The sequence below is a fragment of the Ambystoma mexicanum genome, chromosome 1p, assembly GCF_040938575.1.
Source record: "Ambystoma mexicanum isolate Mex_15411 chromosome 1p, UKY_AmexF1_1, whole genome shotgun sequence".
NCBI classification, from domain to species: domain Eukaryota; kingdom Metazoa; phylum Chordata; class Amphibia; order Caudata; family Ambystomatidae; genus Ambystoma; species Ambystoma mexicanum.
This window is the reverse complement of record NC_090921.1, coordinates 520,501,749-520,515,604: the sequence shown is the minus strand read 5'-3', so window position 1 is coordinate 520,515,604 and position 13,856 is coordinate 520,501,749.

The window sequence follows — 13,856 nt, the reverse complement described above, 5'->3', positions numbered from 1 at the left end:
AGAACAATGTAATAGTAAGCAGAGGCACAGGAACATTTGATCATCATATTCTGAAGTGCAGTTATTCTGATGCAATTATCATCCTTAAACAATTTATTAGAAGCATGGTATCCTGGCCCTTGAATTACTTAATTAAAGTGGCACTTGAACTGCTATCAGCATGTTTTTTTGACTAATTGCTTTTAATTGCCATTAATCTATTGGCAAAGGTTGAATACTGTCTGAATTTCTCGACTTCCACGTCAGTATATGACAAAAGATATTTGTGTTTTGTAGTACATATTAGTGATTTTCCAGTGGCATAAAACGTTTACAAGGTACTGTGGCAGATGTTGAAGTCTTGGACTGGTTGATGAGTTTTCTGTTTAATCACATATGACATTTTATTTTAGCCTATGTGTTTGGAAAATGTGTTGTAGGATTTGTCAAGAACTGCAGTGGCTCGGAATAGGAAATTCCTTTCCAAACTTTCTTCTGCACTAAATATGCATGCTCACAAAGTGGCTTACCTCATTAGTCAGTTGCGCACATGGAACATAATGTGTGCACAACAGCCAACCAGTACCGCACATGGAGAAAAATATTTAGAGGGAACATTGGTCCTTAGTCCCCTTTCCTCCATACTGCATGGGCGTCCCTTCCATGGGACGGGGGACAGAACCTTTTTCACCAGAAAAAACATTCTTCCCCTTTAAATTTAGAGGCGGGCGGGAGTGCAGCCCTGGGAGCATGCGTTGCTCTGACTCTGCCCTCTGGCGCCACCCCTCAGTCCCCATTGACCCGTCAACAAAAGATTTAACATTGCCTAATGACACCTGTATTATTAGGGGGGGGTGGTGGGACGTATCGAGGAAAGGGGGGACTAAGGACTAAGAGTATGTTAGTCACTACGGTGAGTAACTTATCATTACTCTTACGTCCCATACCCTTTCCTCCATACTGCAGGGGCGATTACAACTGAATGTAGCCCCAGGGTGGACAGGAGACCCTCCTAAGCAAATATGTTACAGAGAGCTGCCTGTCCGAAAGCCGCATTAGATCTAGAGCCGGAATCCAAACAGTAATGCTTGCAGAAAGCTGAGGGAGTAGCCCAAGTGGCCTCCCTGCTTATGTTTTGCCAATGGACATGGTGCTGGAATGCGATGGCCGTTGCCTTGGCCGTAACTGCGTGGGCTGCATTTGGCCGGGAGCGGCTTGTGCTGGCCATCGTATGCTTCTTTGATGGCCAAGACCATCCAGCGGGAAATGTAGGCCTTGGAGGTGTGATAGCCTGGTCTTTAGCCTCCAAAGGTGACAAACAGGGCGTCCAATTTTCAGACGCCCTTGGTCCTGTCCAAGTAGAATGTCAGGGCATACCTGACATCCAGGCAGTGCCGCACTCTCTGTGCTTCGTCCGTAGGATCGGCAAAGAACGTAGGAAGGACTATTTCCTCATTCAAGTGGAAAGCAGATGGCTCCTTGGGCAGAAATGCTGGGTGTGTCCGCAGGACTACCTTGGCCCTGTGAAAGGTAGTATATGGTTCCGAGGCGACCAGCGCCTGGATTTCGCGGACTCTACGAGGTGAGGTGAGGCCGACTAGTAAGGCCGTCTTGATGGTGACCATCCTAATATCCGCAGATGCCATTGGCTCAAACGGCTTGTGCGCAAGTGCGCCCAAGACTATATTAAGGTCCCACATGGGGTGCGGCCTATTGATGGGCGGGTAGAGCCTTGCGAGCCCCGTCAAATGTTCCTTGACGATAGGATTGGAGGAGGAGAAGAACCCCTCCTCTGAGTTTCTGTACGCCCCGATGGCTGGGAAGTATGTACGGCAGCTATCTACCTGCACCCCAGAGTGGGCAAGGTGTGCCAAGAAGGAGAGAACGTCATCCAAAGTACATGCCGGGGGGTCGATTTCCCTGGAGTCTTTCCAGTGGCAGAGCCTGGTCCATTTACTTCTATACTGGGCCCTTGTAGCCTTGCTCATTGCACCCTGTATGATTTCCAGATTAGCCTGGGAGAGGTTGAGGTGCCGTAGCGTTACCCGCTCAAGCACCACGCTGTGAGAGCTAGTTTCTGTGGCGCAGGGTGGATGACCCTGCCCCTCTGCTGTGTCAGATGATGTGCTGGGCCCGTCGCAAGGTGAATCAGAGGCATCTCCAAGAGGCTGAGCAGCTCTGAAAAACATGGCCTGGCCGGCCATCAGGTAGCTATTAGAATGATGTTCAGCTGGCGAGACTCCTTGATCTTGCAAATCACTCTTTGAATCAGCAGAGTGGGCAGGAAGGCGTAAGCCATCATGCCGTTCCATTGAAGCCAAAATGCGTCGCCCATGGAGGGCCCTGTCCCTGCCAGGAGGCAAACTGAGGGCAATTCTTGTTGGGCCAGGTGACAAAGATCCACCTTGAGATGACCCCACCTGTTGAAGATCTCCTGAATAACAAGGTCGTTTAGCTGCCACTCGTAATTGTCTGCTCCAAACCTGCTGGGCCTGTCCACCTCCAGGTTGGATTCCCCCAGGAGGTGGACTGCCATGAGATAGATTTAGTTTTCCAGGGCCCACTCCCACATACTGATTGTCAGTCTGCACCGAGGAGGGGATCTGGTGCCTCCCTGCTTGTTGACATAGTACATGCTGGTCGAGTTGTCTGTCTGGATGTGGACAACCTTGAGAAGTGCTCTGAGCACTAGCCAGATGGCGTTCAGCTCTAACCAATTGATGTGGTATTCCTGCTCCTGTCGAGTCCAGATGCCCTGGACTGAGAGATCGTCCAGGATGGCTCCCCAGCCCTCAAGCAAGGAATCTGTGGTGATGGTGGCCTGTGGGGGTGGGAGGCCGAAAGGGCTTGCCCGTTCGTAGGTTGCAGTCCCTGGACCACCATCTTAGTTCCGGGTAGAGAGATGGAGGAACATTGATCATCTCGGATTGAGTGCCCCGCTCCTAGTTTCATGAGGCCACAAAGTGCAGCTGAGTCCTCCTCATCCTCAATCTCGTGTGTTGAACGGCTAATAGGACCCCCGCCAAGAGACCCAGGAGATGCTGGTACCACCATACTGAGGTCACCTCTCTGCTGAGGAAGTGGGTGGAGGCCCGCTTGATGGCCGAGATCTTGTCCTCTAACGGAAATAACTTCTCGGAGCACGTGTTCCAGATGAGGCCCAAGAATGTCAGAGTCTGCGTGGGCTGCAGCTGCGACCTCTTGAGATTGCCCAGATTGTGCAGTGTGTTCATAAGGGCATGGGAAGAGTGATGAACCGCTTCTGGAGATGTAGCCCTGACGAGCCAGTCGTCTAGGTATGGGTAGATGTGGAGGCCCTGTGCTCTGCGGAGGGCAGCCATCATATTCATGAGCCTGGTAAAGACCCTGGGCGCCGAGTTGAGGCCAAAAGGAAAGACCTTGTATTGTACATGGTAGCCCATGATCCTGAACCGTAGGAAAGAATGATGGGGCTACCAAATCGGGATGTGTAGGTACGCGTCCTTCAGATCCAGGGAGCACATAGAGTCTCCCTTGCACAATGTCTCCGCTATAAAGCTGGCGTAACTATCTTGAATTTTTGTAGGAGTAAGGAGAGGTTGAGGGTGGAAAGGTCCAGCACAACTCTCAGGCCCGCCTTGTTCTTCTTCTGATTGGCGAAAATCTTGGAGTAAAAGCCCAAGCCTTGCTGGGAGGCTGGGACTTCCTCTACTGCCTGGCTCGCTATGAGCGACCGGATCGCCGCCAGAAGAGTTGCTGTCCCAACTTGAGGGAGTGGAGGGGAGGCGGGAGTAGAGGCTGGGATGGGTAGATAGTACCCCGTGGATACTATGGAGAGGATCCAGGGGTCCGCAAAATTCTGGTGCCAAAAATGTGCACTGAGAGCAAGCTTGCCCCCCACCGGAGACACAGATGTACCCGAAAGGGGGGAGGGGGCTGGAAAAACCCCTTACTCCCCCACCCCTTTTTTGCTTGCACTGGTTCTGAGATGGCGAGCGGTCAGGCTGCCTGGATCTCCATTCCTGGAAGCTGCGGAACCCTCCATACGTACGCCCCCTGTCAGAGCGCTGCTGTGACTGGGTGTACGACTTGGGCATGGTCTTTGTTAAGATGGATAAAGACTTGGCCGTTTGTGAGCTGTTTTTCTTCTTGTCCAGCTCTTCGTCTGTGGTGGAGTGGAAGAGGCAGATCTAATATGTGTTCCTGGACGTCGGGGTTGCAGTTCATTGCCCGGAGCCAGGCTGTCCTTATCATGTCCTTGGCGATACAGATGGCACGGCCAGAGGTTTCAATATGGGCCCCAGTGGATTCCATGAGGTCCTGCAACACCAGCTTGGCCTCAGCCAGTCCCGCCTTAAAACGTGACTGGCTCTGCCTGGGGAGTTCCGTGAGGAAGTCTGCAATTTCCCGCCATAACCTTTGGTTAGCTGCCATCGGCATTGGCCTGACGAAGATGTAAGGATGCGTTGGAATACAGCTTCTTCCCGTACGCCTCCAAGATCTTCTCCTCCTTGCCTAGTAGCATCGCTGCTGCCGAGGTTGATGACAACTGAGGCATGGAGTATAGTGATGCCGCAGCAATCACCGAGGAGTGTGGCTGAGGATGGGCTGATAGCAAGAGTGTATCCCCCTCCACCTGCCTTTACTTGGCGTCCAGGCGTCGATTGACCGGCTCGACCAAGTGGTGCTTCAGCCAACCCTTCTTGGCCAGGGAGACTACATTGGTCTGCAGTGGAATCCCCATTTTGGCAGAGTGGCATCGCGTGAGGACTTCCACCAGAACCCCCTCTGCCGGCTGCTCAACCTCAGGTTGGGGTAGGCCCAGGTACTCCGCCAGCCCTGCAAGACGTTCGTGGAAGGCCCTGGCTGAGGATGGCATGTCAGGATCCTCCTCCTCATCCGTATCCTGTGGACCGGGAGGATCCTGCAGAGGTGGAGGAGTAGCTGGAGCCGCAGGCTGGGGAATGGGGACTGCAGACAGAGGCTGAGGAGGACGCGAAGGCTGATACGGAACTGCCCAAGGAATTGGCTGGGGAGCCAGAGGCAGTGACTGCGCACCAGCCGGGAGCGCCGGCGGAGGAGCTTGTGGTGCCGCTAGCATCGTAGAGAGGACTTCCCTGATGGCGTCCTTGAGGAAAATCCCAATACGAGGTGACTTCATGAGCCCGAGGAACCTCTCAAAGAACCCCTCTTCACTGGCCGTAAAGGTGGTAGGGGGTACTGACGAGGTACCCGGGGGCTGCTGGAGCCGCTGCATATACTGCCCGTGTGGATGCAGTGGGAAACTTCCCTGTGCATAAGAAGGATAGACTGTAGGCCACGTACCTGGTTGAGGCCAGTCCCACCTTGGCACTCGTTCTTCACTAAACTCCTGGAATGGCGTTGGACAGGTGCCTCGGTCTGGCACGGTGGCCATCTTGTCGGGCTGCCTGCCACGTGTCTGCGACGTGTTGCTCGGCTCGCTGGGCCCAGCCTCCTCCACGGCTCTTGCATGTGTATCACAAGGCCTACCCTGCACCTCTGGCTTAGACCCGGTAGGTGTGACACCCTCGACCCTGGAGGGGGGAGGGGGGAGGGGGTCGGTAGAACTGCATTTAGGTGCCCCCTCTGACGTATTGCCGGTACTAGGGCATATCCCCTCGGCCATACTGCCGGTACAATAGCGGAGCCACTCGGATGACAATCCGGTACAAGAACCTTCCGGTCCCACAACACTGTCACCGGGAGGCTCCAAGGATCCCTCTGCCCGAAGGCCGGGAGCTGCAGCAGCCTCGGAACACGTGCTGGGACAAGGACTTGAGCGGTCCCTCCTGCTTAGGCGATTCCTTGGGAAGGAGTCTCCCTTGTGGGGTGCGATGGAAAATGGAGACCGTACCTTGGGCCTGGCTCGATGTTTCACCAAGTTCTTGAGGTCCTCTGGAGGTGACTTCCGGAAGAGCTCCCTCCCACCTGGCTATTCTGTTCTTCAGCGATTTCGACAGGGCATTGCACGCTGAACAAGCTTACCAACCGTGGTCTGGGCCAAGGCAATGTAGGCAGAGGGCATGGGGGTCTCAAGTTGGAAAGAGCACGTTGCAGGATGGACACCTGCTGAACCCTGCAGAACTGCAGAAGTTGACATGCGCTGGGGAGGAGCGTGACGCCTGAGGGCCGAGTACCTGAATGATTAGAAAGACAAAAAAGACAAAGAGAAGAAGTATCCGCGCATGGAATTACATGACCAAAGCCAAACCCAGGAGCACTGGTGAATTCAGCCTGTTCCCGTTGACACGGAAAAGGGGACTGGGGTGTGGCGCCGGAGAGCGGAGTCAGGGCAGTGCATGCTCCGAGGGCCGCAGCCCCACGTGCCTCTAAATTTAAAAAAGGTTTTTTTCTGATGAAAAAGGTTCCGTCTCCTGTCCATTGGAAGGGACGCCCATGCAGTATGGAGCAAAGGGGACGGGACGTGAGAGTATGTTGGTTGCTAGCCAAGGGAGTTATCCACTTTTAAGCTGGTCATATCAGAAAAGACTAAACCTAAAACTTGATCCCAATGCTGAGCAAACAGTTTATGCTGTGAATTGTGATAAAATGCCTGAATTGTTTACTGAACATGCAGTTTTCTGAGAGGAACTGGGTAACATGAAAGGTTTTATGCACAGAATTCGAATGAAAACCAACTCTGTTCCAGTGGTACAAAAAGTATGAGCAGTGCAGTTAGCCAACAGGGCTGCTGTAAAGGATGAGTTGAATCAGATGGAGAGATAGGTTGTGATCGAAAGGTTTGAGTCTTCTGAATGGGTTGTGCCGTTAGTAGTTGTGCACAAACCAAATGGAAAACTGAGACTGTGCCTAGATCCAAGACCTGTAAAGTGATGCATAATACCTGATAGACATCCTTTACCTAATATAACGGAGATGTTGAGCACAATAAGTGTTGAAAAAGTCATGAGTACCTTACATTTGTAATCTGCCTATCAATGCTGTTATATTCCTGGAAGCTGGATGCAACACAATCTGGTGTTGCATCCAGCTTACAGGAATATAACAGCATTTATCACTCCAGGGGGGTTGTTTCAATGCAAACGCATGCCCCTGGGTTTGGTGCCTGCTGCAGCTGTATTTCAGCGTATTATGCATCAACTGTTCCATGATATGAAAGAGGTGTTGTGCTTTCAGGATGATGCGTTGGTATATAGCAGAACTGTTAAAGAACATGATGTTAGGTTAAAGAAAGTTTTAGACATATTCAAAGTTGCTGGTTTAACACGAAGTATGGATAAATGCAAATTCCATAAATCTGTTATACAATATCTAGGACATGAGATATCTGAACATGGTATTCAACCTAAAAAGCATCTAGTGAATATTGTAAACTTTCCTAGTTCCACTGACAAAGACGTGTCATTTCTGGGGGTGGCCAAATATTATTCCAAATTTATTTCTGAATTAGTAAGTAAATCTGTTAATATGAGAATACTTGTAAAACATAAAAGTGGTGAGGTTTCAATGGGATGATGAATGTGAACAAGAGTTTGAGGAAATCAAACTAGCTGTGGTTAAAGCTCCTACTTTTTTTTCCAATATACTTTATTAGTGAATTGGCACAAATAGAACAGATTTAAACAGTGTTTTTTCTTATGTGCTTTTCTAATCCCCCCAAGAACTTTTAACTCTTTCCCAACCACCCCCCATATGCCTACCCACACCTTCTCCCCCTCACCCACTCTCCCCCTTCATTCTTATGCTGTCCCAGGGTGGCCACTTCGGCTGACTTATTGGAGCCTGCTGTTCCCAAGCTCCTTTAATCAATTACTCAAACATTTAATTAGAGTCTTTCCTCCATGTGCACTTGTGGTTTCTGCTATATCTCTCCAGGGTCTGGGTTGAGGTCAGTTGACATTGTTCATTTCCACTACCCCCCCGTCTCTGGTTCAAATAGTCTCTCTCCTCCCCTTCCCACCACTGGTTCTGCTAATTGTGTTGGTTTACACCCTCTCCACAAGCCCCTCTGTAGACTCCGGGCCCCCTGTTCTATCATCTAAGTGTGGCTTCTACGGATCATACTTCTTGAGAAAGGCTGACCACTCCATTTTCATTGATGTGGTCAGGTTGTGTAATTGTCTAGAGCTTTCAAGGCCCATAGTCTTTCACTTGGCAGTTCCTCTCTCTTGCTAGGCAAGTCCTTGCTGCCAACAGTAGGTAGTGGGGCATATGCAGTAGATTAATCCAGTCCCCTTCAAGTGTCTCCATACCAAACAGTACATGTAAGGGGTCCAAATGTCTGTCTACCCCATCCAGGCTCCTTAGCCATCTCAGAATCTCCTTCCAGTAGTTCTGTACCTTCTTGCATGCCCACCACATATGCCAGTAGTCTGCTGCTTGCCCACATTTCCTCCAACAGCGGGAATCAGCCCCTGGGTACATCTTTGACTGCCACCTGTATAGGATTTTGAGTCTGTGCGGTTTATATTGACAGGCTACTGAGGTGCAGTGTGCTTTCACACATAACCTTCTCCACTGGTCTACTTCCATTTCTATTCCCATGACCCTCTACCATCTCTTCTTAAATGCTTCAATCTCTCCACCCTGTGCCTCCAGTAGAGCCTGGTACAGTTTGGATATTAGACCCTTTGTTCCTTTCTCTATGTTCAGTATCCTTTACGTACCAGTTAGTTCCCTTTGCAATTCTTCCTTCCATTCATCTGACATCAGCACACCTTTAAGCTGCAGATATTTGAACACCAAGATTTTACCTACACTCAGAATCTCTTCAAGCTCTCCCAGATCTATAAATACATCTTTCTTTAGGACTTGACCTACTCTCTCCAGCCCTGCCTCAAACCAATCTTGGAATCTCTCATGGTTCAGGATGTGATCTCTTATCAGGGGGGCCGATATATGACTTAGAGGCAAAGGCCATGTTGTGACCCCTGCCATTTCCCTTTTGATCCTCCACAGACTCCAAAGTGGACCCAGAATCTTGTGCGCCTTTACCCTTCTCGGGGCTGCTTCCAGCATGGCCGGGCCAAATAGATAATTCTCAATGCCCACCCATTACTTCTATTTGTCCACCCGCAAGTGCGGGACCAGGACGCTGAATTGAGCTGCCCTATTATAAGTACGCATATCGGGCAGACCCACTCCTCCTTTTTGTTTGGGCTGCACCAGTAGGCTATAAACTACCCTTTGTTTCTTCCCTTGCCATAAAAACATCACTATTCTTCAAGTCTGTAAAATGCAGGTCTGGCAACTCTATTGGCAGTGCCTGGTATAAGTACAACACCCTGGGGAGAAGCATCATCTTCAACACATTCAGCCATCCTAGACAAGAGATAGTGAGTTTTGACCAGGTTTCCATCTCACTAAAGAGCCTGTGCAGTAGTGGGGGGCAGGGGGAATGTGCCGGGTGGTGGGGGAGGGGGTTTAGTTCCACTCGTATAGATTGTCCAGTTCTTTGGGTATTGTCACTCCCAGATACTTTATACTGTCCTCTTCCACTGGTATTCCTAGCCCTCTCCATTCTTCATTTTATTCCCCAGTTACCCCTTTAAGGGGAAAGAGTACTGACTTATTAACGTTTACTTTGAAACCCAATACCCTCCTGTACTCTTCCAGTATCTGAAGCACCCTTGGGACTGATCCCATTATCTCTGAGATATAACAATATGTTTTCTGCATCCATGCTAATTATATGGCTCTCTTCCTCCACCTGAATACCTTTTGTATGGTCCTCTTTGTGTATCTTCTCCCCCAGTGGTTCCATTGTCAAGGCAAATAGAGGGGGTGACAGGGGGCATCCCTGCCTAGTACCCCTACTAAGACCAAACTCCCTAGGCTTTGTCCCATTTACGACCACCCTTGCTGCGGATCCTGAGTAAATCGCTCTGATACCTCGTCACATCCTGTCTCCCACCCCTATCTTCCGTAGTATGGCAAATAAAACCCCCCATTCGACTCTGTCGAAGGCTTTTTCTGCATCCAAGCTCAATAGTGTGTAGCCCCATTTCCCCCCCCCCCAACATAAGATCCAAGGTCTCCGGGATTGCATCTGGCCCCAGTCTTCCTGCTATGAACCCCATTTGGTCTGGGTGGACAATGCAGGGCAATTTCTCTTCAAACCGTGTCGCTAATATGCGTGTGAATATTTCGTCATCCTCGTTTAAGAGTGAAATGGGACGATATGATGAACATTGGGCCGGATCCCTCCCTTCCTTTAGGATTACCGATATTAATGCCCTACTGATCGTGGCCGGTGCCTCTCCCGTGTCTAGGGTGTGATTATATAGCTTCACCATATGTTGCAACAGGAACCCAGCATATTTTGTATAGAACCCTATGGTGTACCCATCCTCTCCCGGGGGCCTTTCCATTCAGGAGGTGCAATATCGCCTCCTGTACCTCTTCGGCTGTTATTGGGCTTTCTTGGTGTTCCACCTCTAGACTTGTGAGCTTATGTTCACATTCCTTAGGAATTCCCCCACTGTGGCTTGCCCGCTGGGGGCTTTGGATTTATAAAGCTTCTCGTAATATTGGGCAAAGCCTTCTGATATATCCTTCGGCGTGTCCCGGCTGCCCTCTTCAGGGCCTCCCAGAGTGGACACCCATCTTTCCACTCTCTGCGCCCAGAGCCTTGGGCTCGTAGTGTGTCTGCCTTGTCCCCTTTTTCGTAATATTTATGTTTGAGATAACTCAATTTCCATATGGTTTCCCCCATCCCTAGGGCTTTCAATTCCGCTCTCTTCGTTAGCATCTCCCCCTGTATCTTGTCTGTGTTCCCCTCTGTAGCATGCATCCTTTCCTCCCCCTTCACCAACTCTTTCCTCAATCTCTTTTCCTGTAGGGTCATTTCCCTTTTCCGCCATGCCCCCTCACTTATCAGTAGCCGGCTCCAGGTTGCCTTTCCTGCATCCCAGATCACATCTGTGCGTACTTCCCCATTGTTGTTAAATTCAAAGTATTAGCCAGTTGGTCTGCGAAGAGAGGGTCCATCAGAGCAATCCATTACAGCGCCAGCTACTGCCCGGCCTATGGAACCCTTCTATATCTAAGGTCATTTGTACCATACCATGGTCAGTCCACCGGACCACCCTTGTTCTCTGGTCATTGTTTAAAAAAAAAGTAATCGATCCTAGTGTGGGTTTTGTGCGGGGCTGAGAAAAAGAAGGTGTACCCTTCCTCTTGCAGATGGTGCAGTCTCCACACGTCTTAGGCCGCATGCCTCTATTACCTGCCCAAAGTGTCCCAGTCTATCTTCTCCTCTCTTCAGTCCCTCCTCCCCTCCTTCCCTCCCGTCCCGTGTTTCATTCACGCAGGAGTTAAAGTCCCCCCTATGATATATACAGATCGTCTTCCACCCCTTGTATCGAACTGAGCACACGGAGCGTAAATTGTGCTTGCCCTTTTCGGGTGCGTATACTACCGCCAACAGTACTCTTGCCCCTTCCAAGGTACCTTGCAGTATCAGCAACCTTCCTTCCAGCAGATTCGCAGCTACACACTCCTACAGCCTACATGGTTTATGTAATACAATTTTGACACCACCCCTCTTGGTGCTCACTTACGCCCAGTAGACTTGTCCTATCCCCGCCCCTCTTAGTGCCTGCTCTTCCCCTTTTGTTAGGCACGTTTCCTGCAAACATCACGTCAAGGGAGAGCCTACTGAATTCCCTTGCGACTAGGGACCTCTTCATCTGGGAATTTAGACCCTTTACATTCAACGTACCCACAACCAGACCCCTGTTAGCTTCACCTCGCTCCATTGCAATTGCACCACTTTGCCCTCCTGTTCCTCATTCGCATGGCTAGTGACTCTTCCCTTCCGTCCTCTTCCCTGTCTTGGAGACTACTTTTTCAGTGGCCGTTGCCCTTTTCCCTGGGCTACACCCATTACAAAAAAACCCTATTAACTGCATAACTGTTTGTAACTTTAACTTGTATTCAGTAAAGGTTGTTGAGATGCCCTGTCTCCCACAGAGGGCCACCTTGGAGCTGAGACATTTATCTCCCTCCAGCAATCCATTTTCATACCTTTCTTTGCCACTCAGTATTACGTTTATCTCCTCAGCCGTCACACTGTCGTTTCTCTAGTATTATTCTCCTGCAGCTGCTCTGGCATTGTGGGTGTCTTGTGAGGTGATGGTCCATTAAGCCGCATATATTATCTGCCCGTTTGTCGTTTCTGCCCGTTTGTCGTTTCCACCTCCTCTGCGGGCCCGGTGCAGAACTTGGTCTTTTTCCCTGCTCATATTCGGTCCCCTCGATTTGGTTTCCATGTCCACTGTGAGGTGACATAGATCTTCCTCCGTGGAGTTTATGCGGTAATCCACCGCTTAGACTTCAAATTGCAGCGAGAATGGGTAACCCCATCTGTATCTGATGCCCTTTTTCTTGCAGCCACCTTGTAAGGGGCATGCAGTCACCGCGCCTTGAGATCGTGAGGTTAGATAAATCTTGATAGATCGTTACCTTGGAGCCTTCAAAGTCCAGTTCCCTTCGTTGCTTTGCCCTGTTTAGTACATCAGTTTTGTCCTTGTAGCTCAGGAATTTTGCTACTATGGAGTGGGGGCCTCTCCCTTATGGTTTACCTCCTCTGTTCTTTCAAGTTGCACCGTTTTCCCCCACTCTGCTTCGAATAGGTGATGCACTAAGGCCTGTACTCTCTCCTCTACTTATCCCAGGGTTTCTCTCGCCGTCTCCTTCCGGTGCAGTATCCTTATGTTACTCCATCTCTCTCTGTTTTCTAAGTCATCCATTTTCAACATACTTCGTCTCAGAGTTCCAGCTCTGTCATCCTGGCATCAAGCCTCATTTCGACCATGTCTGTGTTGAGTTGGTTGTGCTCTAGGCCCTCTACCTTGCTCTCTACAGTGGTCATCCTGCTAGTTAGGTCAGTCAACGAGGCATGTGTATCTCCCCTGAGGGCCTTAATTTCCGCCAAAATATTTCCCGAGTCCTCCTTTGTCGAGATTAGGGATATGTCAATCTCCGTCATCATTTTCATCGCCGGAGTCTTCCTTGTTGACCCTCCTTGCTTCCCTGGATGGTGGCATCACTCCATCCATCCTTGTCTTGTCGCTGACCCAGGAGCCCTGCTTTGCTCTTTCCGGGTTCTTCACTGTGTGACCAACCTCAGCTGTTGACTTATCTGCCTTCGTTCTCCCCACAGGCCCCCACAGTCCTGCGTTCTTCCACTCTGCACCACCTTTGTTACTTTTATTCTCTCCCCACAGTGATTTTTAACTACCTTCACTGCCTCCTCAGTTTTGGGCATCCTACACTCCATGTCGTTCCTTGGGTCGGTGCACTGGGACCCTGCTACCGTTGATTAGCAGCCACATTTCATACCTCCTGTTCTTAGCTTTTGTCTGTGTTGGCCAGGCCCCTGTCCCTCTTGTGTGCATGCAATAATTATGGGGGAATTTCCAGTCCTGGGTACGTCCCTCCTCCTCGCCTTTATGTTGATGCCTGTAAATATTAGCGCCGGTAAATATTGGCACCACTGGTGCTGTTCCAACTTCCCTACTATTCACTGTCACATTGTTCCAGACCGCTCTGCCTGCAGTCCTCGGGTTGGAGTGTGTGCCCCTCTCCACTTATTTCTCGAGATTTCACCCCTCACGCTAACTTCGGGCGCCTTTCTGGGCTTCTCCAATCCCCTGCCATGTGTTCTACCTGTAGTCGCCTGCCACAGGGCCAGGGGGTATCGGAGGGGAGTCCCCTGCCCCACGCTCACTCTTCAATGTCCTTTTCTTGTCCTCCTGGCTGCTCAGGTATGTAGCCGGCTCTCCTCGCTTTGTGGTCTTCCTGCCCCGCTGTGCTGCTGACTGCCCCCCTCATACAGGGGCTTTTGTGCACTTTGCTGCGGCCTGCTCGCTCTCCCTGGGCCTTACTGGTGCCGGTGTCTCGTGCGGTGTGTG